Source organism: Ornithodoros turicata, chromosome 2 (assembly GCF_037126465.1).
Source record: "Ornithodoros turicata isolate Travis chromosome 2, ASM3712646v1, whole genome shotgun sequence".
Lineage (NCBI taxonomy): Eukaryota > Metazoa > Arthropoda > Arachnida > Ixodida > Argasidae > Ornithodoros > Ornithodoros turicata.
Window position 1 is genome coordinate 109,587,246 of NC_088202.1, and position 25,225 is coordinate 109,612,470.

The 25,225-nt window shown below is 45.0% G+C and overlaps 1 protein-coding gene across 4 annotated transcripts in view; it reads left to right on the forward strand.

The window, feature by feature from the left end:
• LOC135385943 (hemicentin-2-like) overlaps positions 1–25,225 on the forward strand; it is a 1,123,122-nt gene that overhangs the window by 405,862 nt on the left and 692,035 nt on the right. For 3 of the 4 annotated variants that reach the window (XM_064615587.1, XM_064615589.1, XM_064615588.1), the window contains one exon: positions 6,063–6,133. The gene's annotated coding sequence lies outside the window, so the exon portion shown is untranslated. Of the gene's footprint in view, positions 1–6,062; positions 6,134–8,435; positions 8,477–25,225 lie in introns of those variants that run through there. The other variant, XM_064615590.1, reaches the window with a different exon arrangement.

Sequence of the window (25,225 nt, forward strand, 5' to 3'; positions counted from 1 at the left end):
TTAGGGGAGGTTGATATGGAGAAGCATACTAAGCATTGACATCATTGCACATCATCTATTGCATCATTGCATTTAAACACATCCATTGACGCCTGATATGAAAGCCAAGAAAGCAGAGGACCAGCATCTTCGTAGGCAACGTCAAGGCCAAGAACAAAAGCAAAGAAAGCAGAGGCTGAGCGACTTCGCAGACTTCGAGGTTGGGCGCTGCCTTCTACACCAAATGCGGCCCTGGTTCTCCAACGGAGGCCCGGACCGTACACAGACAATACGTTCTAGCGGACGCGTAAGTTCGATGACGGTTTGTGAACGATCCTTTTCTGTCTGCAGCTCGTGTGATAGACTTCGGTTTCCATTTGACGTAACCGATATTCGTTGGATTTCGAGGATGTTTGATGACAAGGATGCACTCGCCTTGCGCGTGCAACGCGTACAACGGCATTGAGTGTACGGCTGACGGCCAAGGACTCGCCGGCACCGAACCTTATCTGTGAAACACTTCGTTTCGTCGGGATTCCCATTTGTGCAGATTAGAAGATTGTGGTAGGTAAGGGGGGGGGAGGAATGGGTCACCATCTTTGTCGCCGTGAACAGCACGGCCACTCCATTGCCCAAGCACGCGCACGATGGTAACGTTCTTAATGTTCATCCTAAGCGTACTATGGAATTGGAGTAGGCTTACTCATAACTGCTTGCTGTAGTCCGTCACGCTCAGGCGAGCAACATCAGGACCATCGCGTGGAGGGGGGATCGTGAGTCCTGGGCCGACTTCAGAGGGGATACTGTACCGACATTTGGTTTAAAGTGTCTGAGGAAAGCCCAGGGAAACACCAGACAGCATGGCTGGCCCCGCATTGGAACCCGGGTAACGTCCCAGTCTCGGCGTGCAATGCCGAATAAAGACTACAAAACACTAGCGAAAGTGTAACCAACCGCCTACACCTGGTGGATGTACTACGTATCAGCGCTGGGTTATGCGAGTATTCGAAGTATTCGATATTGGCGTCAAATATATGGATTATGTGTTTGGTATTATATATTCAAATAGTATTTTATCCAATACCTTCGAGTCATCGATCACGCTCTGCAACGGTATACACATCTGGCGGTTCCGACATCGACGAGCTACATTTGGCGTGATCCCAGCGTGTGCTACTCTGGAACCGTTACAATCCAATCCGATCACATCTGAAACTTTCATGGCAAACGTTTCTTTATAATTTGGAGCCTAATACTGTATGCAGACGAAGATTGCGCCTCGTTTGTGCTTTATTTATGTCCTAACACGAAACGACATGCGCTTTAGTTATTCAGTGATTAAACGACATCTAAAGCACTTAATAATGCAGCGCATGTTTCCACGTCAAAACGCGACTTATCGGTCGTCACGACGCACGTCAGTTCATGCGTTACTTAGAAGCTTAGCTTAGTTACGTAGTATTTTGGTTCAAATCTACAGGAAGCACGAAAGCGATCACCTGCAGCGATTACATAACGTGGCATAAAATTTAGAACAGTGTCTTTGGAGTCAAAAGTACTTGTCTGCACTTGTCTGCACAGCTTTGCGCTCAAACTACAGCCGTCAAAAAAGAGGCGGAGCTAAGGGCTCATTTCCACGGATTTTCGGCGAATTTATTTCGGCAATTGCCATTGCATTACGAGTGGGATTATGTGCTATACTGAGTAAAATGACTATGGGGAACCCATTTCCGCAAAGAAAACGTTAATTTCGGAGTTCAGTTCAAGAATTAACTTTCCGTCAATTGAAATGAAATAAAAATGTTACCAATTTGTGGCAAAAGTTATTGGCAGAAAAAAATCCCTGGACCGCTTGTCTCTCCGGGGCCTACGTTTTTTACTATGAATTTCTATCATGGTTGGTGGACCACCCTGTAGATAAAAAACGTGGTATGGTTCAACAAACTGGAAATTGCATATAGAACCTGTTGTGTTGTGTGTTGTGAAGTTTTTTAGATAGCGCACTCTTTGCTGATTTCAGTTGTTACTGTGTTTCATCCCTAAGCCTTATGGAACACAGTCGCATAGAAAAACCTTCACTTATGCATCTTTAAAGCCAACGGGGTTCCCGAACAACGAGCACTATTTCGAACGCTCGCCTTCGCTAACGGACTGAGCCGAAGCACCCGCAGCACCCACTGGAAGTGTCAGCATCGTGGCGCCACAGTCGCTGTAAAATGGCGGCGCAGTGGACACGACGAAAATTCTTGTCTAGAGGAACGGAATATACTTAGTTTAAGAGGGGTGCCCATGAGATAGATGCGAGGCGCTGCTGTTCTATAGGTGAGGCCGGGGCTGTTTGGTAGGGTAAGCGTGGGGCAAGATGAGACACTAGGCAGCAAGACGCGACATTTTTTGCACAACGCCGCCTGTCTCAGAGACGCGTTGCTCCATGCGCTTGAAACTTTACTCATAGGTGGCTCTACATGTCCGCTTTATTGAACGTGAGAAGTGTACGTATTGATATATGTGTTGAACAGAAAAAAAAATCTGTTACTTCTGCTTGGAATGTAAAGACCCGCAAAAAAGGCGCGATTTTCTGTGGTCCCTTTTCTTGTAATCTGTGCAGCAGCACTTCGCTGGCTTTCTTTGTCAATGTAGGTTCCCATCCTATTTCTTTGTTCATTCATCTAGATACTGTTGGTTATCCGGTGTTGAATAGAAAAATTGATGCATCCGATGATATGCACAGGGCAAGACGCGACAACTTAATGCAATTTAAATTTAATGTGATTTAGAAACGGATAAATCAACTGTTAGATGGCTTTATGCTTGTTCCTCACAGATTTCTTTTTTTCATATTGCCTAGGATTTTCCAGCAAATTTTCCTGTTTTGCTAGGGTATTTCCAGCAAAGCAGAAGCGCACACAAAAGCGAGCGACCAGCGACACATCAGACTCGCGGTGCCTTGTTTGCAAAGGACGGTGGGGCAAAATAGCACCGGTTTCTGTGTGGTTTAATTGCACATCATGTGTGCGGTGGGCTAAGGGGGGGGGGGGGGGTTGTGTATGGGCCCACGAGCATCACTTTGTCTGCTTGGATTGCAAAAAAACTAATCTGTATAGTTCATTACCGCGGCGTGTCTTATCTTGCCCCGAGGGTTGGGACAAAATGAGACAATCTGAATTTTTAAATTTCTTGTTCTGTGTTTATATTAGGCCGGCTACGTTCGTTCTTCATTTACAGGTCAGAAGATCTAGACCCCTGAGAATGTGTCTGTGGCTAGTTTTTTTTTTTTTTAAGCAGGAAAAATAAAAATTTCACGTTGAATTGCAAATTTCTGTCTCATCCTGCCCCACCTTACCCTATGCATGTGTTGCTTGACATGAAACTCTTACCTTTGCGTACACATGATGCCAGGTTACCGAGATGTACTAGGTATGTCTTGGTGGACTCATCCGTAGATGTGACAACGATAAGCGAAGCCGTTTTGATCGACGTGCTTAAATGATGCACACATGTGGATTTACCGGCACAGTGTAAGTGAACAAATTTCCGAATTCTTCCTTCTGTTCCACACACGTTTTCACATATTGATAAAAATCACTGCAACACGCGCAAAAACTAACACAGCAACTATGCTACACGAAACGTGAATCGCATCCCTTTCAACTGAATGTACTCAGCTCCAATGTTTGTAAATAAACAGGCATTCTCTCTCTGTCTGAATGTACAGTGGCCGTATTCTACAAAAGATCGAGATAGCGGCCACCCACAAGTGCTCTCTGTGTGAAGCTGTGGAGCACATCCTAGCTGTGTGTGAACGTTATTCTGAAGCACGTCGCCGCCTACGATCGGAGTTGGCAGCGCTGGACAACCGCGATTTCAGCGTCGTCAAAATTCACTGGGACCCCCAATTCAAGGAACGAGCGTTTCGCGCTTGAAATACTACTCGTATTCCCAGCAGATTGAGGCGGACACAAAGTTCGATTTCCTCTTGTCCACGTTTAATTTTCGCACACACGTGCCGCAGTAACTTCACTCCTTCGTTACCTCTTCTTTCTTCGTGCTTGTTGACATTTATTTATTTTTTCTTCATTTCTCCTACAACCCAAAGTGGTATGCTGAACACTCAGCTCTAGGCGTCTTCGAGTAGACGGATTCACAGTCGTGGAACCACAATCGGCATATATATTTATTCACATATCCATCCAAAAAATATGAATCATGTAGAAGTAACAACGTGGCCACTTTCGGAGATCTTATCAAACGCAGTGTGATCGAGGAAGGTCGGCACAGTTTTTCAGGGGCAGGTTGGCAGCTGTTCCAATCCGCTCCAACGTTGTCTTCCCTAGTCTTTCACTCTCCGTGTAGTATTTTCATGAGACTGTAGTGTTGCGCGAGCAACGTATAAAACTTGCGATGTGGAGTATAGTTGGTATAGGTACAACATATCTAAAATCAGCACACTAGACGGAGACGAAAAGTACCAGAGTTGTCCTGTCTAGTCGTTTTCGTCTCCGTCTAGTGTGCTGCTTTGAGCTATGTTGGAGCAAAGTACCCTCGTTAAAACACCTGCAGCTCTGTCTGCCACCGGCACATGCATGCCTTTGTACTTCATGATGTCGCCAAATCGCTTTCCCCAGATTCGGTTCATTGGCAGCTGAGCAGGTGCAAATTCGACTAGATGTGTAAGAGACTGCGATTATTTTCTCAAGTTGTTGGTCTATTTTCTTAACTTGCTTAAGAAAAAAAAAAGTCTATTCCAAATGCGAATTGTTGCAAATAAAAAACGCTGGAGCGGCATCAAAGGTACGAACAAAGGTACGAACATGCATGCGCCCTGCGTGGTATAGTGAGGAATCTGCTAAAGAAGTATCTGTAAAGTATGTGAAATGCACAGCAAGTGAAATGTGGCTTCCGTGTAATACCTGTCAGATGTGGGCATAAAATGTAGGGATGGGCCAACCGAATCCGCGAATCCTCGAATACTCGATCCTAGGCAAAGATACGAGATTTGGGAATCCGTATCCCAGTGCCCAAATCGGCGAATCGAATCTTCGGAATCCACCACCACATTTCTTTGTTTATTTTTAAAACTGGCGCCTCCGGAGCCCGCCGTAAGCCAGATTGGCTGGCAGGTGTTTCTTGTTTGTTTGCTTACATTGCTCAGAACTGAAACAGTTCAGGCAGGAACACTTACATTACAAGTTTAAAAGTAACATCTGCTTTTGATTGTTTCTATGTCTTATGGAAATAATTAACACTCGAGGGTTTATGTATTTCTGTAGTCGATCAACAACACGTTAAGTAAATTACATGGAGGAAGAACTATACGGGCATGCTTTCCCCTGAAAGTGAACTACTATTATTATTATTTTTTTTTTCATTAAACAAAGATATCAAGTTCTGCTTCAAAACACTTTTTAGTAGAAGTGTTTTGTTTTTTTCCTGGCTTTTTAAGCTCCGTTTTAAGAAATGATTCGAAAGATCCAACATTCGTAAGATTCGTGGATTTGCAGAACCTTCCTTGATTCGGATTCGGAATCGGGTTCCGAAAATTCTGGGTTCGTCCCATCTCTAATAAAAAGCATGCACTCTTTGTGGCACCTGTAATGTTCGTTCGTTGTAATGTTTGCAGATCTGATGATGACGTATGAAACCGCTTTCTCTGGCACTCGAGAGAATGGTCACATTTATTTTAAAGGGTTTTCGAGTAGGTTTTTCGAGTAGGTTTCGAAAGGGTTTTCGTATTTCCTACTTACCGTCTTTATAGATCACCTGTGCCACCCTTCCCGATATGTGTCATCATCACACCCCAGAGGTGGGTCATGTCCCCATATCCTTGGTGGTATGGGTTTCCGCATTTTAAATGTGTTGCGTATGATAAAAGAACGATGTGCATTTTTGTTCTGGCTTCGCAAGAGATTTGCTCAAGTCACACTGTAGCATAACAGCTTCAAACATTATTACGTTATGACATGTACATTTTCGTGTACGCAGAAAAAAATATGCTGTAAAATTTGTGCCAGCCAGAGCCGGTATCCCATGCAGAAACAATGAAAATATATATTTCATAACACTTCGTCTTTTTTTTTTCTCAGGCCCATTGATATCGGGATGCTTCCCTCCAATCTCAACCGTGGAGTTCCTATCCTCGTAAAAACTGTATGACGTAAGTAAACCTTTAACTGTGCACAACAACAAGAAGAGCACACATAAGTAGATTAAAAGAAACCCAGAAGCAATAAGGGCAGAAACAATAACGACATCGCTTGTGCATGCTCTTCAATGGCTAAGTGACATGCAGCCTGTACAGTGGCACACTGCGCCAGTATCGGGTCAATCAAAAATGAAGCAAAACCTTGAGTTGCTGGCTAATAGACCATTTTCACGAACCGCACGCAGCATGCCCGCTCCTCCCCCGGTGCCCCCTCCCAGTTGGTCTAGTTGAAAACAAACCCACAATTTTGCATTACTTGCTACGAGGGAGGAATTCCCAGTCGACGTGCTTCGTTAGGCTGCTACAGCGCCCGCCGTTGGGTCATTTTACGGTTCATTCCAGTAAATCGAAATGCGATAGCAATTTGGCAAAGTTTTAGAACTCGTCTCAGTTGTTGACTACGGGGGTGGGGTTATGTTTATTGAAAAAAGAAAGGGAAGAAAGGTGAGTCAGGCGGAGGCCGACTTGCCTGATTCCGGGATAGCAATTGGCAAGATACGGTTAACGAGCGGGCTAGAATTAGGGAAAGTTTAGGAAGGTGTGTGCACAATTTTTGTGACTCATCTCATAGAGTCAATAATACAAATCGAAATGCAGCAATACGTGATGTGCGATACCTGACTGAAGTCCGCGGGAGCCAAAGGCGCATGCTCGTTTTTGCGTACGGACGAAGATGCTGTGTCTCCGTGGTTGCTTGGTTGGTTCGTTGTGCCGTTCCATTACCGATACTCCGGCACTTACTGTAAGCTAAGGGACCACATAGTTTTATGCCGATATATAGTAGTGCAAAAAAAAACTAATAAACTTGAAACTTGATATAGTGGTAGGTTGGTTGTGGAGGTCATGCATTTTGGGTACTTTAGGGAATACGAAAGTATTCCTCTTATGTGTACGAGAAAACCCCAGGCAGAATTTTCGGTGCCGGTATTCAAATCCGGATCACTTCCCAGATTGGGCTCAGAAGGCTACCAACCACGCTATAATAAAGTGTAGTGCGAGGCACATGCTCGAAAGTGAATAACCGTTAAGGGCATAGAAGTCTGTGTTGGTAGCGCGTTCCTCGCGGTAAATGATGTGACCCGGAGAGTCCAGCTTGTAGCCAAATGCATGATCTTGTCGAAGAAATGAAAAGAAAAAAAAAAGTCTCTGAACGCGTCGAAGGAAACGGACGAGGTATTAAAAGGACTGCTCACAAACGCCGGTTTAGAAATATAATCAACTGTCGCCGAGTATGCAAACTAGTAAGCTTCGCGCAAGTAGGATTCAGTGTACCGTTTGAAACTTAAGCAGTCAGCCGTGCTGCAGAGACATTATATTCGTAAACTTTTCCGTTGATGCATCGCGCATACTCCAGCAAGCCGGTCATTTTCTAGTTCCCTCTTCAGGAAATCACAGCTCTAAGAATAACTAACCCTTGCCGGCGGAATCAGAAGTCTGCGCCGGATATCCGATCCCATGTATCTACCTCACTCCACACGTATTTCTGTTCTGACTGCTGACTACTGTCAGTGCGTTCACCGGGGTTCTATGGTTGCCATCACTGAGCACACAAGATGGCCAAGATGAACTTTTGACATCCGGAGGTCAAGATGAACGCCAAGAGGCCAAGTGGAACGTTACGGCGACGCTATGGGAAGGGTGGGATACCTTGTTTTGTTTTGTTTTTGTGTGTAACGAAACAAAAAGAGAGGAGAAATTGAACTCGTCTCCCGATTCGTTCTGCTACTCCTAACATAAATTCTCCCCCCCCCCCCGCTCCCCAAACATACTTCCACGTGCACTACTCGCAAGTTCGCTATTCAGAAGTCCACTATTGACTTGTTCACTAGCAGATACTTTTCTAGGGATACTAGGGATACTTTTCTTTTCGTTGTTTCCGCAACTTCGCGGGGAGAAGCAGAACATAATATACCGTTCAGTGATGCCATGCGTTTCACGGAAGAACAACAACAGATAAATTAATGATGATGAAACGAAACGAAGCACACGCGAGTCCGACAAATTTGAGTGTAATGTCGGGCAAAAAATAACGTTTCCACTCTCTAAATAATGTAGCTGCGTCCTCGGCTGTGACTGGCACAGTGCGACGGAAATAACTGTCTGCGCGATGTTGTCTAAATCGAACCCCATAACAGAATCGGAGAATGCCATTTCATTCAATGTACCTTTTCATGCTACCGTTTTATCGCAATACTTCCGCCGATGTTCTACACATGGAGGTATATTTCTGACGTTTTCAGACAGAACCGTAACAGTGTCCTCGTCCGCAGCGACTTCCGTCGGATGACAACTTTCGTAAGCATGCATTGCGTCAGTGTTAGAGAAAAGAGCTTTGCTAACGAGCTCTGGAACTTTCCATGGATATGTTTACTATGTTCGTTATTGGTGAGGTGGGCGGTGAATCGCCAACCTCATCATCATCCGATGTCCAACAACAACAACAACTCTATCTTGAAATGATAAATGGGGAGTTTCATGTTTCATCTCATCCAATGTATACATATATACAAGGTGTCTTTTTTAATAGATTTGTTATTAAAAAACTGTAAGGGCTATAGACATGCTGTTTTCACTTCTATCATCTCTGGGCAGGCGGACGTTCTTGGCCATCTGTTGCTCAATCGTCGAACGATTAATTACCTAAAAATCGTTAATTAACTTTTTAATTATAAAAGCTACGAGGTCGTCCCAATGAGAACATCCGGTCCCTTCGGTCACCTGCCGTTATTGTTTTCGGAACAAAAATCCGTTCCATAGAACGCCCGCAAAAAATTCGTGAATTTTTTTCTTTATTTTGTTAACTGCGCATCTTCGGAGACGGGTCCTTCCTTCACCCCTCGTGTGAGAGGGTGAAGGAGCACAGTGCCGCCTCATGCGTCGAAGATGAGCTGGAGCTTGCGGAAACAAAACAAAAAGAAATGTATCAGGTGACGCTATCCGAACTGCCCCTATCTTGGGTTGCATTTTCTGTTTTCTTTTCATCGTTTTCCAGGACGCAAGAGGCGATAGTGTGCTCTTTCACCCTTTCACATTAGGGGTGAAGGAAAGGCGCATCTCGGAAGATGCGTAATGAACAAAATAAAGAAGAAAATGGTGTTCCTTCACGATTTTTGGGGGGACGATCCATCGAACGGATTTTTGTTCTGAAAGCGGTAACGGTATCAGGTGACCGAAGGGACCAGATGTTCTCGTTGGGACGACCTTTATAATTAAAAAGTTAATTAACGATTTTTAGGTTATAAGTCATTCGACGGCTGAGCAACAGGTGGTCAAGAACGTCCGCCGGCCCAGAGATGATAGAAGTAAAAACAGGATGTCTGTAGCCCTTATAGTCTTTTATGAAAAATCTGTGTCGAAAACAAAAAGACACCCTGTATACAGGGTGTCCCAAAAACCGTGTCATTGAATTATAATAAAAAAACTACGCCACCTAGAATGATGTGGTCAACGGCATTTGTTCGTATTAGGTTTTTGCCGCCTCCTGATATGAATGTCATGTATCGTAAGTTTAATTATGTAAATATTTGCGACCTGAACTCGGAAATTTGCCAAGTAAAGGTCACTTTTTTACCCCACCAATATAAAGAGCGTGCCGAATTCACTGAAATTCATGATAATTGAGAGTGATATTCACGAGCTATCCCATCGGAAAAAGTAGCCGAATATCATGCTTTTCGGAGCACCGGACCATAACGCGCGATGACTTTTTGAGCGCAATCGCTCTTAGTCCGACGAAAGGAGGTTCCAAAGCCAGCCCACAAAGTGATAGTAGAAAAAGTAACTGTTCCTAAAATTGGGAGAGGGAAAGCTTTATCCCAGCGAAAGTCGGTCGCGATAAGCCATGCCTGGGTTATCTCTTTCTGCGATGCCGGGGTGGGCTGGGTTTCCAACCTCCTTTCGTCGGTCTGACAAACATTGCGCTGAAAAATTCATCGCGCGCTACCCTGTGGGAGCTCCGTACAGCATGATGTTCGGCTATTTTTTCCGATGGGATAGCTCCTGAATATCCCTGTCAATTATCATTAATTTGAGTAAATTAGTCACGCTCTTCACATTGGTGTGGTAAAAAAGCGACCGTTACTTGGCAAATTTCCGACTTATACTCGCAAAAATTAACATAATTAAACTTATGTTACACGACATTCACATCAAGAGGTGACAAAATCCTAGTAAGAACAAATGCCGTTGACCGCACGACTCTAGGTGGTGTAGTTTTTTTATTATAATTCAATGACACGTTTTCTGGGACACCCTGTATATACGTATATGTGTATGTGTGCGCGCTCGTGCTCGGCATTGGACTAAACGCGAATTGACCAGAAGTGCGCTATTTCTGTTCGGATTGAATTTTTGGGATGACGCGTACAGTAATGTAGTCTGTGAGAGCGGTGAATGAATAAGCGGTGTACCTAAAATCATAATTTGCTTCAATGAGCCTGGTTTCTGGGTGGTTTCTGTTTTGCATTTGCGAAGTCACATTATAAGAACAACGGACGAGTATCTCCAATGACCAACCAGTCGTTCGCATCAACTGCTGAATTCGCATAAGTCGTAGAAGGGATATTCATTTCATTTCTTATGTTCTCCCACAAAGGCAAACCAAGCCACTGGGATTTCTCAAGGTTTCCCCTTCCAGCTGGCTTTTTCTTGTTGTCAGTAAATTTTCTCAGCCTCTATGTATTTGCAGTAGGCAGACCCGACCCGTCGGGACTAACATCTCTGTATATTCTTTTTCCTGCCAACTCTAATTACTCATTTTATTTATTCGTTTGATCCACTAAACCAGACCAAACCAGCTATTCATTTCACTTTGTAACGAGCTATCATCCACTTAGTAATATGTTTGCAAACCTCTGACAAAAGTTGATATGTCGTGCTCTAAACCCCTCGTGCTACGAGACAGCTACTCCTGCATCTCCCTTGTGATCATGCGGGAAAGACCACGCCGACGAAAGTCGAATTATTTTTTGTGGTGTGCCGTACAGATTGCATTAAGATTAATTACGACTAGCGCTGCACCACCAAGGGAAAAACTCCTCGATTCTACGCGGGATAAGCATTTCGACATCCGGGTATCATCTTTTACTATCAAGGTTTCTTCGTCCTTTGAGAAGCGCCGCAGCCCTCATTAATTTTCGTATAAGTGCAAATGCGAGAGAGGACACTAGACCAGGCTCTTTTCGAAGCCATTATCGTGGGACACTGCCGGCAGGTTTTTGGCTACACTTGCGATTTTGCGATTGAAATGATCAAATTTTTACACTCGCTTACTTGGTTCGTTTGTGCCTTTTCTTTTCTTCGATCCAGAGGGACTCACTGCGACACGACGACATTACAAGGCGCGGTTCGTGTCGGCCCCCTTCTTTGATTTTCTCTTACTTCTTCCGGTGTGAATAAAAATCCCTCTTGCTCTCGTTGAATGGAAATTCAAATGCCGCCTCGAAATATTGAAATGACGCACGGTTTATGCAGCGAACCTTTCGCTTATTCTGATATAATAGGCTACCTTTGGACCCCTGCAGCGAAAAAAATTATTTGAATAATGAAGCCAAGCAGACGGCGTTGACTTTTGTATTCGCTCGAATGGTTTTCATGAGTCAGCTTGTAGAAACGGCGCTCTTACGGCAATTTCTTCTGTTCCTTCTTTTTTTCTTTTTTTTTTCAGCAATATCTCATGCTTTTGATGTCGGAGCACTCTGATTTGTTGCTCTAGTCTACTGAATGAAAGATAAGGAGCAAAGCACGCAAATTGTACGCTGTGGAAACTATAGGTAGTACGAAACGTTCCTACACAGCGTTTTCTGTGCTGGTCTAACATCCAGATTGGAACCTGCCAGAACATTCTCATTATTGGCTTCTTATATTATACATTTAGTGTCGATGATACTGTGAGCTGCTTGCTAGATGGTGAACTGCACCTGATAACATATCCTTGTAAACTATTGGAAGTGCACTACGCCGGGCATGATTTTGCTTGATTGACAGATCAATTCAAAATTCAGGTACATCGTAGTTTTGTTTTAAAAAAAAGAAGAAAAAAGCAGCATGCTTCAGTAACCAAGGCAAAAAAAAAGAGAAATTAACGGAAAGAGCACGTAACGGAAAAATTGGTGGTCAACTACATTAATTATAATTATATTAAACTTTGATTAAATTACTTGTATTACACGACAAAAGTTTCCCACACGATATACAGTATGTCGTTTATCGAATATTTTTAGCACCGTGTTTTTTCTTCTGTTTTTTTTTACTACATGGTTACTGAAACACCCTTTAAAAGAGCATTAATTGGAAACGTTTCTCATTGTGAAAGGAGGTATGTGCAGAAGACGAGCTTGTTGGCTCAGAGATTATAGACGTTCAAGGACAAGCACAGTATCTCATCATGTCAAAATAATCCGCAGGGCACATGTAATACCCGCGTGTGAAAATGTCTTACACGCTATATGCAGGGGAGGATAAAAGTGTAGTCCATGCCTGCACTCGACCCACTGCCAGGCCGGGGCTTACATTTACATCACAATCTAGCCTGCACTATTGTCAGGCGTGCAAACAAAAACATGCAGCGCGCTTCACGCTATTTTTACTCCTCGTGCAGATTAAGGCATGAAGCAGAATAACCAAATGAACGCAGTTTCCTTTAGGAAAGAGCGGCCTTTTCATGCAATCCGTAATTAAGTTTCGTCTGCAGCGCCCTCACTCTAACAACATAATGCCGTGGCGGACAAAAGCCCGCTAACATTGCCAGCGTATTGCTTTGTTTCACACTGCGGCGGTCTGTTTTCGTTGTGAGTTATCTGGATGGCTAATCCCGTTTTTAGAGCAAGTGAAAGTCTTAATGGAGCAACATTGTTCGCTGTGTCCACGCTACACTAATACTGTTTTTGTTCCCACTCGCAGTAAAAGTAAATAATGATAACGAAACGTATCTCACACGTTGCAGTTGTTTATTTTTCTGATACGCCGTGTTTAACGTGCCGAGAACACCGTGTCTGTGTCCCGGTTAACGTGTATGTTGTAGCATAAGCTGGCACATTCGTCTTATCAGGTCCTGCCCAAAACGGTATATCCTTAGGTTAATTTTTAACTTGGAGATAGTTGAGGAAAGTGCCTATCAACTAGCGGAATCTGTTATCGAAGTCGCAGCCGCGCAGGACAGTGTTATTGTTTCATAAGCTAAAGGACAGCGGGGTGTCTGCATTTAGAGTTTTCTTGTCTCATCGGCTATGAAAGTCGAACTCGTCGTGTCGTTGATTTTCCCCGTCTGCTATTACAACGAAGATACTTTTTTTTGTCCGTTTTCTTTATTTTTTTTTTCTGTACAAGGCGTTCTACGAATAGAGAGTGAGCGTTCTTTCACTACACTGTACGCCTTAGAAGCACTCAAGCAACAGTATGTCTCTTTACGACAGTTTGAATTTAGAGGCATGCATTGCGTCAGCGTTTCTATTGACTTACTAGGAGACTCGGCAGTAGTTCCTGATGTATACAGTAAACACTTCCAAACATAGTCGTGGATCTTGTCGCAGTTGTTCTGGCGTTGATGGATGCCGAAAACAGTAACGTGCGCACTGAACATTGTCCTGCACTCGTCCTGTGGATTTGACTTTTGCAATGTCGCGTTGCGTTGAACTTGTGATTCTTGTGATATTTCCATAGTGCAGAGCCGGGGAAACTAGTTTACTTTGTAATACGTTACCAGTACTCATTCTTTTTCATGCTTATAATAATTGCCATTACTTTTATCGAGTCATGACATTACCCTGGCATTACGCTTTCTCGGAAATCTCTAACGCCGTTCTCTGTTGTGCTTGAAGCGGCGTATCGCACGTCAAAAAGCTGTGACTGAACTTTTACGGCAATGCACGTTGCAGCTGATAATAATAATACCTTCTGCAAAATCGCTATGTATGAATAGTTTCGTCGAGGAACATGCATAATCAGTATGCATAATCAATTGAATGCAACAACATACATTAAAATAGAACGGGTCTGCCTGTGAGCAATGCAGAGCGTTGCCGATAGTCCGAGGACAAAGCCTAACGGGAAGCGCAGCAAGAAGTAGCATTAGAGCCTCCGTCCAATTCGTGGTTGAGGCGTATTCAGGGGTGAATATGCAGTTGCTTCGAAGGTAGAGGCTCCGGCGACGAGCAGCGCTGTCCGTATGATGATGGTAGGATTTAAAAAAAATGGAGATGTGAGCCCGCTCACCGCGGGACAAGCTACTCCAGGTCTAGTAGAGAAAAAAGAAAAAGAAGGAAAAAACTTCTAAAAAGACGAGAGCTCTGCTATGCTCTTAAAGGAGCCCTGAGTTGACTCCCACTTTTTTTTTTGTTTTTCGGTGTGGAGTGTTCTCCAACGAATAAAATAAGTTCCTGCCAAGAACGATGAGCGCTGGTGACCTACAGAGCGACCGCGAGGGCTCTGTTCCGTACACCTTTGAAAAATTATTCTCCTCGTGAAAAGAGCGCGTCGCAGAACGAGAGGACGTCGTGACGTATGCTACTCCCCTCACGTGACAGGGACTAGTGACGTACAGCAGCATAGCTCAAGCATGTATAAGCGGCGCGTGAGCTGCGAAGAAAAAACAAAGAAACAAGACACGGAGCCTCCAATACGTCACGCGAGAATCGTGTCGGCCGTCTGCGGCTGCTTTGCCCGACTGTGTTTTGTAAAATCGATTGCACAGCTATAACGTATCGCAGAGCGAAAATATTTTGCATCGTGACTCCTGGTGGACAGCTTAACAGATGAGGCAGGATTTCGAGCGACGTTAAAAGTGACCTCATCTTCAGGAAAAAGGTTGAGGTGAGGTGAGGAAATTCCTTCAGGAATATGGTGATGTGAGGTGAGGTGAGGTGAGGAAAAATTTTCCCTTCAAAATTGAGGTGAGGTGAGGAAAAACACCCGGTACGAAAACTGAGGTGAGGCCAAAGATCGGGAGGGGTTTTGCCCACCTCTGCTACTTGCAGACGGCGTTGGCTCGTCTCCATGGCTACGACCCTGATTGGCTACCGCCGTTGAAAACACGATACTGATTGGCTGACTCTTAATTATTACGTCACATCCACGAGTAAGCAGGGTTTCTCTACCTAGGTGGGGTGTGTGGATGATGTGCTCGGTCGGTCCTGCCTTGCGACTTGCTGCGGAGAATATGTAAGGAGGATATGTGGTAGAGTATGCCCGCACGTGACCATCCTGGCGGAACGTCACGGAAATGTGACGCGAGCTGGCTGGGAAATTATCCTGTTTGCTCCTCCCTGCTGGTGCGGGGCTGCTGCCGTCTCTCACGACAAAATACGCATAAGCCTGAAAACAACAGATAGATCATGAGAATGACACGGGGTGTTTCACCGTTGTTGTTGTTCCGGTTTCGCCTCCGCACATTTCACGCACCAGCTCTGCAGTTTTATTGGCAGTTCGTATATACACCAATTGTATCCAAACACACTTGAGACGTGCGAGAGTGATTTTTTTCTCTTGAGATCGTCCGGTTTAAACGTCACCTCTAATATTCTAACTCATTAACGAGCTTAGTTTCTTACCTGTTAAGCTGATATGACAATTACCCTAGGGTTTAGGCACTGTTGAGCGGGTCATAAGATTTAGATACGTGAGTAACTAAATGAGATTAAACGCCGGCAACCAGCAACGCTTGGTTTGCTGTCTGGGAACTACAGCGGTAGCGATTTTATCCAACAGCATTAACCGGTCATCAGTGATAGCTCAACTTATTTGCAGCATATTCAAGGAGAGAACATTCCATCTGTGAGCTATCCATCCATCAACCTTGCATTAGGCGCTGTGTTTGTTTCTATGATCCTGCACACTTCCTTCTTCTGTTCCATTACTTCGGGCTGACGAGACCGTATCGCGCCACGTGGGAGGTTCTGTTCGTATGCTGCATGTAACTATGGAAACAACAGCTGCAAAGGACGTTTCGAAAAGAAAAGCCAGAAAAATGCCATTCTTCATGCACTGATCGACGCCTTTGGTGAGTTGCACAGTGAGGAGTGGCTGTGGCGCAGGAAATTGGATGCGGGCTTCGCAGCTGAACGCTATTTGCGGAACTGTTTTCGTAACGCGCGCGCACTCCTTGAGGGAATACCGCACGCTGCTCTACGTGCTTGCGATTCTTAACGGCTTCCTTTGAAAAATCATAATTTTCTGCGTAATAATATTTGGGTTGTATGGTTGCAAGTCTCTGTGTAAGCCGGGCTGCCCGCGTTTTCGTGCGAGGTAATGAGGTAATTTCGTGCGAGGTGTCTCGTATTAGTGAGGGGATAACCTGTCCATGTTGTTGGTTCCAAATTATCTTAATTTGCTCTTATTTAACTCTGTATTATGTGTATGTACCCTAATGTGCAAGACGGCCTCGGTGGCTTAGTCGGCAGCGTGTTCGCCTTCTGATCCCGAGATCGCGGGTTCGAACCCGGCCGAGGACGCCAGCAACTTGGTGGCAGGGTACAAGTTGCTTAGACACGCCGTCTTCCGCGAGGGACGTTCAATACGGGGTGCCGTGTGGTGAGCTTTCATCGAACGTTAAAGAACCCTCAGGTGGGCAAAAGCAATCCACAGACCGACACAGACCGACCGCTGTGGCGTCACTCATGATCTCAGTTGTCCCGCGACGTAAACCCCCAATTATTGTGCAAGAGAGGGAGGGCGATTCCCTGACCGCCGCATTGAGCATCTCCTTTACCCGTACCAGGGGGCTTAATCGCTTCATTGTCGTTATACGGGCGTTACAAACTAACGAGTGGCTGGAAATTCGAAACGATAGGCACGTGACACATTGCGCGTGACATATACCACGCCCTTCACGCCGCTGGTTAGCTCATAACGCGTGCACGGCGTTCTTTGGTTCGGCGTTTGGTTCGGGGTTCGCGTTCACGGCGTTCGGTTTCTTTCGTGGATACGTCGCGCACAATGTGTCACGTGCCCGCCTTTTTGAATTTCACGCCACTCGTTAGCTCGTAGCGACCCTAACGACGATGAAGCGGCTAAGCCCCCAGGAGGCTTAATCACTTCCATCGTTCGCGAGCCAACGAGGGGCGGAGCTCTCGTTAACACGAACACGTGACACGTTTCGCGTGACGCGCTTTTTTCGTTAACGGGAAAAACGCGTAATCTCTTGCTCGCGTAACGACCGACGGTGTCGTCTGCTTAACGAATGTGTTTACGTGCTCACACGCTTCATCGCCTACATGGCTCATGATCTAACGAGCCGCGAGGCACTCGGGAGCTCGAGCACGTGGTGTATGACGCGCTGTTTTCGTTAAAGTGACAGGGGCGTAATCTCTCGGTACAGTTACGATCAAATTAGATCGTTTGCCTAACGAGTGGGTCTTCCCACTCGTTAGAATGTGAAACATCTTCATTTGGAGATTTGCAGGAACGGAATTTCTGCAGAAACGAACATGTATTGCTCCACGACTGTGTACAAAATGACATGCTCCTCCTTTCATCGTATTTTCACCAGTGGTTACATGAGGGCTGTGAGATATTCTCGAGAAGATGCAGATGAAGATGAGAAAGAAGACGAAGAAGTGACAACGACAAGCCATAGACAAGCCATAGACAAACCATGCGAGCTATCCAAAGAAAATTAAACAACCTCATTGGTCGACAAGATTGCAGCCTCGTTGGCAGCTGTAGTTCGTTCAGGGCGGTGACATCACACACGTAACGGCTCGTTACGAGCACGATAGCCTCAACGAAGAAGCTAAACGAGGAGCAGAGATTGTGCCACAGCAGGGCGTCGATAAGTTTCTTCGTTTGGTTATTCCTAACGACACGCTGACGTTGAAGCTGCCCAAGAAACATGGCGGAGTGATTCTTCGTTTGGGCGATCACACAAGCAGCTAACTGTGCCCCATGGACGTGATGGCGTCAGGATGCCTTTCAACTGGACGAGACAGATTCTGTAACGTTCTTCCGTCCGCCAAGAAACGTTCTCCGCACCGTTTGTGAGGACTTGTGACCGTGTACTTCACTCCGTCTTGATCGTTACGGGTGTTGTGATGAACAACAAAGGCGAAATGGATGCATATATTAGTGTTCGAATTGTTCTCTTTAATCGTACATTGCGGACATAGTGTTGATGTGGCAATGAAAGGAAGATCAAATGATTCTGTGGATTTTCTGAGGTCGATTGTCTTGAATAGTTTCATAATATTCTCTTGCTTCGCGCTGCTAACATGGAATTAAAACAGTTCACTGACGTTCTGTTCAAGCTCACCAGAAAACTGTTGCACTGCGAATTTATTTTATTTTAGGCGTCAGGATGCCTTTCAACTGGACCAGATAGATTTTGTAAAGTTTTTCCGTCCGGGAAGAAATGCTGTTCGCACTGTTTATGAAGCCTGACTGTAAGGCTGCGCGTTGTACTTTCATGCTTGAAGGAAAAAGTTACATAAACTTAATCAAATAAGTGTACACGTTGAGGAGAACGGGCAGCCTCCTCCTCTCTCTTCTTTTGATACTCAATTCTGATACCACTACGTCTTGCTACGTTGCTCGTTTTGTTAGCCTGAACGACTCGTTCAGCTGTCTCGTGCCGTTAGCACAGAAGTCATTTTTGACACCCAGTTTTCTTCTCATAAAACTGTTAAGTTTGCCAGTAAGATGCACCATGCGAAGTAATTTACACCACAGAGTCATAATTATCGCAGAAATTGACTTTAAAATACGCCGCAAAAAGCGACCGTGCGCAACGGTGGTGAAGAGCAGTACCAGCCTGTGATCTGCCTGGAACCTCGCGCTGACGCTATAAGGAGAACGCTCGCTGATTGGCCTAGAAAAATGTTGTCTGCTACTCCGCTGTCGTCGGCTACTCGGCTGTTCCGGGTTCTGATAAAGCCTTTCTCCTTGCTCGGTAATGCTTCCGCCGCTCCTTCTATCCCCAATTCTCCGGGAAAACTGGCAAAACAGGTTTACAGCGGCAAAGGGACAATGCGCTGACCCCCACTGATCGGCAAACCAGAACGAGTCTCCTTATGCCGTCATCGGTGACGTGCCATCATACCTCCTCATCCTCGTTATAGCTGGAGTGGCGAGTTAAGGGTTACGGCGCTGAGCTATGTTTATGTGAGTTTTTTTCTGGGAAACAAATTGCACACATCAAAACCTTTCGCGCTATTCGGTATAATGACACACACACTTTCATCAGATGTCTTAATCTGAAATTTATTTGGATGACCCTCTGTACTCCTTTAAGCCCCCTGGTCTGTTATTCAAATGCATCTTCACACACAAGAAATATTGTGGTATGTGTTCCTTTTTTCGTGTATATTTGTTTTGTTTGTGTTTTCCTATTTCCTTTTTAAGTCATCTTCCAACGAGTGGAGCAGCAAACCGCTGCTACATATAAGACAGCACAGAGATCGAGACTCTGATACCTACACCTAATTTTCTGTGAATTTACATATCTTTGCACCTCTTATTCTATAATTGTCTACGAACTGTCATCATCACATATCACTGTATCGCAGTTAACATCGCAGAGTGGAAACCTCGGGTGCTACTGGAGCTCTATAGTTTCTAGTAATCTCCTTGATTCCCAGTTTCGCTTTTGGTGCCCTACACATAATCAGACGTGAGAAGCATGGGCGATGTATCTGACCGATTTTTGCGGTCACTATGTCAATTGAAGCGTCTGGTCCACTTGGAATTCCGCATTACCGTACCGAGGGACTTCGATCTCCTGATAAAAACTTGCAGCTATGCAAATTTTCGAAGTGTCCCCTCTTCTATGCCGCTCCCGAAACAAAGGAAGTCCGTCATAGCAGGGCTGCATCCCTCGTTTCTTTCTCTGTAATATTATTGCGTCGAGTTTGAGATCAAGTGAAAAAAAAAAGAAGGGGGCAGAAACTGAATTCGTTACCTGAGTAATTCTGTTACTACCATAAAGAACCCCTAAGTTGATGCACCCCACAGAAAGGAACAAGAAAAATGAAATGATGAAAAGACTAAAAGAGAAAATCATCACCCCTCCCGGCCACCGAACTGTATGTGCACATGCGTAGTCCCATCTCCTAGAAGTGAAAAGAACCACCAGAAACTACAACAGGAATGATCGAGGAACTCGACGACAAATGCTTAGAACGCGATCCTAAAATACAGACTCGATATCACTGCTCACTATAAATTGACAAGTGCTGATAACGCTGCATCTCTCTTGTTGGGTTCCCATACACCCAGCAGCTTGGCTATATCGAAGGTTCTATTGTCCAAGCGGTCCAGAGCAGACTTCAATGTAGCTCTTTGGGATGCATATCTTGTGCAGTGCACAACGATGTGTTCCGTGTTTAATACAGATGCACACACCGGACAGTTTGCTGAACTCGCCCTGCCCACTTTATGGAGACTTGTTATGGAGAACTGTTGACCATACGGAACGTTTAGGCGAAACCAATGCAAAAGTGTTTGCATAGGTCGCGGTATGCTTGACGGACTACGGAATTTCAACTCCGGGTCTATCTGGTGAAGCAAGGATGAACGTCTGTCTGCTTGTAACCATTGCCTTCTGCATATGCCTTTTGTCAGCAATTTTACCAGACACATCTTTTTCACATCATCTGTTTCACATCTGACCTGGAATATGTCACCGGGTGTTCCGTTGACAATATCCAGTCTTGGGAAAAGTTACTTTGAAAAGTAACTAGTTATAGTTACAATTACCCGAGCCAAAAAGTACTTAAGTTATGGCTACAGTTATACATCGCGAAAATAGTAACTAGTTAAGTTACAGTTACTAGTTACAGTTACAAATTACAGTTACTTTCAGAAAATTTAGTAATGAAGATGACATATCAACTTTTATCGCAAAATTACTTTTATTGCACATATTATCTGTATATATTGCACTTAAGGAGCAGCTGCTGCTCGAAGTGCCGTGTCATCACTGAGTTTGCCTCTCTTAAGCGAGTGCCTCTCTTCGGCCCACGGTGAAAAGCCGCTCAACTGGGGCGCTGGAGGGAATGCCGGTATCATATTCAATGAATAGTTTTCTTATAATAGGGAAATCATTCAGGGCAGCTAGGGTGCTGCGGCCGCCTTCTTTCCCCCTCTCGAATACCTCGGCCTCCTGTACAGTTCTTCTTTGTCCTGTCCTGATTTTCGTTGGTTCTTTCGCGTGCAGAAACTCAAGGCTGTCATATGACACATGCTTCTTTGCAGTGGCAGCCTAGGCTGTGCCACGTTTATATTCTTCAGAGATGGCAGTCGTTATTGTTTTGATAGTAAGGAACTACAGCATAACCGCAGAGGCGGTCAAAAGGTCGCTAAAATGAGAAAAAGGAAAAGAGAAAGACAAATGAAGTGTCATGCGAGGTGGCTCCGAAATGGAAAATCTGCGATCTCGGAAAGCAGTAACTAGTTACTGTAACTAGTTACCCAGAAAAGTACGTATAGTTACATTTAAAGTTACATTTCCCGTACCAGTAACTAGTTACAGTCAATAGTTACATTTTTGTAACTGTTTACTTGTAACTAAGTTACTTCCCAAGACTGACAATATCATTGCGTATTCTCGTGTTCGCTCAGGCTCCTTCGCTTCTGGGCATTTAGATCTGCTCGGAAAACGTACGGATACCAGACACCTGACGTATTGTTCTCAACCATATGCACAACGAACGAGTGCGCTTGCGTGCGCACACGATGCGTGATGGCCTTTAGCTAACGCTAGGTAGAATCATTTTTCGCGACAACGACGGGTCCACGAAAAAGGTCAGGCCACTTCGTCTGTCAACATCCCCCGTGTAGTTTGCCTTCTGATGGCGTGACGAGATCACATCAAAGTTCCGTAATGGAGCATGGAGAACTGCCAACGCAGCTATCGCGTTCCCTCAGCGAACGGGAAATAATTGAATGGCGACGGCTTGAGTAGAACCTCAGGATTCGTGATGTTGAAGCTTCGTGCGCTTCAAATTAGTAGTCACTATGCAGTTTAATAGGAAGGGCCTTGGGGGTTTCAAAAAGTGTTAATAATGTGTACATGGTAAGAATTATTGACATCCTTGTGTGTTTTTTACGGAATGTGACCTCAATTATTTACGTAGAATGACGTCTCTTATTTCTGCGTACGGTTAGACGCGATGATTTTCTCATCGTCACCACTGAAGTCATTACTTCCAGATGAAAAGTATGTTGCGTTACAAAAGTGTCCTACATGTCATAAACGACCAATGTCGCCTTAAAATTAAACCTCTCTATGCATTAAGGGGATAAGTCGAAATATCCCCAACCGAGAAAACTTCAAGTGAATATTTCGTAAAGTAATTTCAGCTGGGTTCCTTCGAGTAACGCAAACGCACAAGGTGTAACATATATGTATATGTCTGCTCTACATGCACCTCCCGTTAGCATCGTTTTTGAGTGTGTGACTTAGCAGAAATTGAAGAAAAATCGAGGAGCATGACATATCCCCTTTTTCAGTGTGAAACCGCATGCACAGGGTTACAGTGCAGAAAAAAAAAAAGCTTTCACGAGTCGGACTTCGATGCCTGAACAGGGGTGATGCCAGGCAGGGTGGCGTCACCTGTGTGTAGTGGAGCAGCCTGGATCGGGCTTATCGTGCTGCTAGGCGAGCACAATCTTGGAAACAATGTCGTAGATGACCAGCATAATCTGACTTATTAGCTTAGTGCACACGTTTATTCCGATCACAACGCTCAGTAGCTTTGCTGACAGGGTCAGGGGGCTTAATCACTTCCATCGCTCGCGAGCCAACGAGGGGCGGGGCTCTAGTTAACACGAGCACGTGAGGCGTGACGCGCTTTTTTCGTTAACGGGACAAAGGCGTAATCTCTTGCTCGCGTAACGACCAACGAGCCGTGTTTACATGAATACGACACAAGCGTATCGCATCGAGTCGAAACCGGAGAGAAGACGATACGCCACCGTTTACATGAATGGGCATCGAGCCCAGACCGGAGGTGGCTCCACGCCGTGTCATATCGGAAAGTTAGAAGCGCACTTCCGCAAATACTGCCTCTTCCGGTGTCCCGCTACCTTCGCACCGAACGCTGAAACGTCGAAAACGTAGCATCTACGCCCTATTTTCCAGCGTACTTCAGAATGAAATCTGCTGTACGGCTGCAAGCCCTGCTGCTTCTGTTAGTGTAGACTAAGCTACATATCCAAAACGGAGCATGGCTGCGAACTCCCTAATATCATCATTTTGTGATCCCGACTAGGAGTAGCAGACGACGCAACTAGCCCGCAGCCGAACGCCGCTTCCCACAATCCTCTCTTCTTGCCTTGATGCGCATCGTCTGTTTACATGCACAGTCTGAATGCGCATCCACCGTCTCGATCCACCTCTGTTTAGCGAATTGAATACGATACGCTCTCTAGCGAATTGACGCGTTTACATGGGTGGATTCGATTCGACAACTGGATACGATACGCTAGTGTCGTATTCATGTAAACGCGGCTACGGTGTCGTCTGCCTAACGAATGTGTTCACGTGCTCACATGCTTCATCGTCTACATGGCCCATGATCTAACGAAGCGCGAGGCACTCGTGAACTCGAGCACGTGGTGTATGACGCGCTCTTTTCGTTAACGTGACAAGGGCGTAATCTCTCGGTCCAGTAACCATCGAAGAAGATCGTTTGCCTTACGAGTGGCTCTTCCCACTCGTTAAAATGTTAAACACCTTCGTTTGGAGATTTGCAGAAACAGAATTTCTACAGAAACGGATATGTATTGCTCCACGACTGTGTACAAAAGGACACCCTGTCCCTTGCATGGTATTCACACCAGTGGTTACATGAGGGTTGTGAGATATTCTCGAGAAGATGCAGATCAAGACGAGAAAGAAGACGAAGAATTGGCAACGACAAGCCATAGACAAACCATGCGAGATATCCAAACAAAATTAAACAATCTCATTGGTGGAAAAGATTGCAGCCTCGTTGGCAGCTGTAGTTCGTCCAGGGCGGTGACATCACAACACTTAAGGATTCGTAACGAGCACGATAGCCTCAACGATGAAGCTAAACGAGGAGCAGAGATTGTGCCACAGCAGAGCGTCGATAAGGTTCTTCTTAACGACTCGCTGACGCTGAGGCTGCCAAAGAAAGATGGCGGAAGGATTCTTCGCTTGGGCGATCACACAAGCGGCTAACTGTGCTCCATGGACGTGATGGCGTCAGGATGCCTTTCAACTGAACGAGACACATTTTGTAAAGTTGTTTCGTTCGCCAAGCAACGCTGACCGTACTATTTGTGAGGACTTGCGACCGTATACTTGACGCCGTCTTGATAGCTAGGGGTGTTGTGATGAACAACAAAGGCGAAATGGATGCCTATCGTAGTTTTCGAATTTTTCTCTTTAATAGTACATCGCGGACACAGTGATGTAGTAATGAACGTGAAGACAAAAGCATTCTGTACATTTCCTGAGGTAGACTGTCTTGAATAGTTCCATAAGATTATCTTGCTTCGCGGTGCTAACACGGAATTAAAACAGATCACAAAACTTCTGTTCAAGCTCACTAGAAAAACGTTTTACTGCACTGAGAATTTATTTTCTCTGTTATGTCTACTGCTTATGCAGCCTGACAGTAAGGCCGCGTTGTACTTCCATGCTTGAAGGAAAGATTTACATAAAGGTAATCAAATAAGTGTATGCGTTGAGGAGAAAGGGCAGCGTCCTCCTCTTCCTTCTTTTGATACTTCTGATACCACTAAGTCTTCCCTTTCTGGCCTCGGCCTCCCATGTGTCCTAGAACTCGGCACACACTAGATACTTCTCGTGTCATACTTAAGACCACTCTCACCCGACACCATCGTCAGGGCAGGAATATGATTTACAATTTTTTGCGTATTGCTCGACGACTATTCTTACAGTGTCGTACTTGTTTGTTCATTATTTTCGCACGATTAGCGAGCCATATATTGAGACGGAAAGAAAAAGAAGAAGATGACAAACGAGCATGGGAACGAACATTGGAACGGAACGAGCCTGAGAGTACCATACTGAGAGCACGAGAATGCGAGCTATCGGAACAAATTAAACAGTCCTATTGGTCGGAG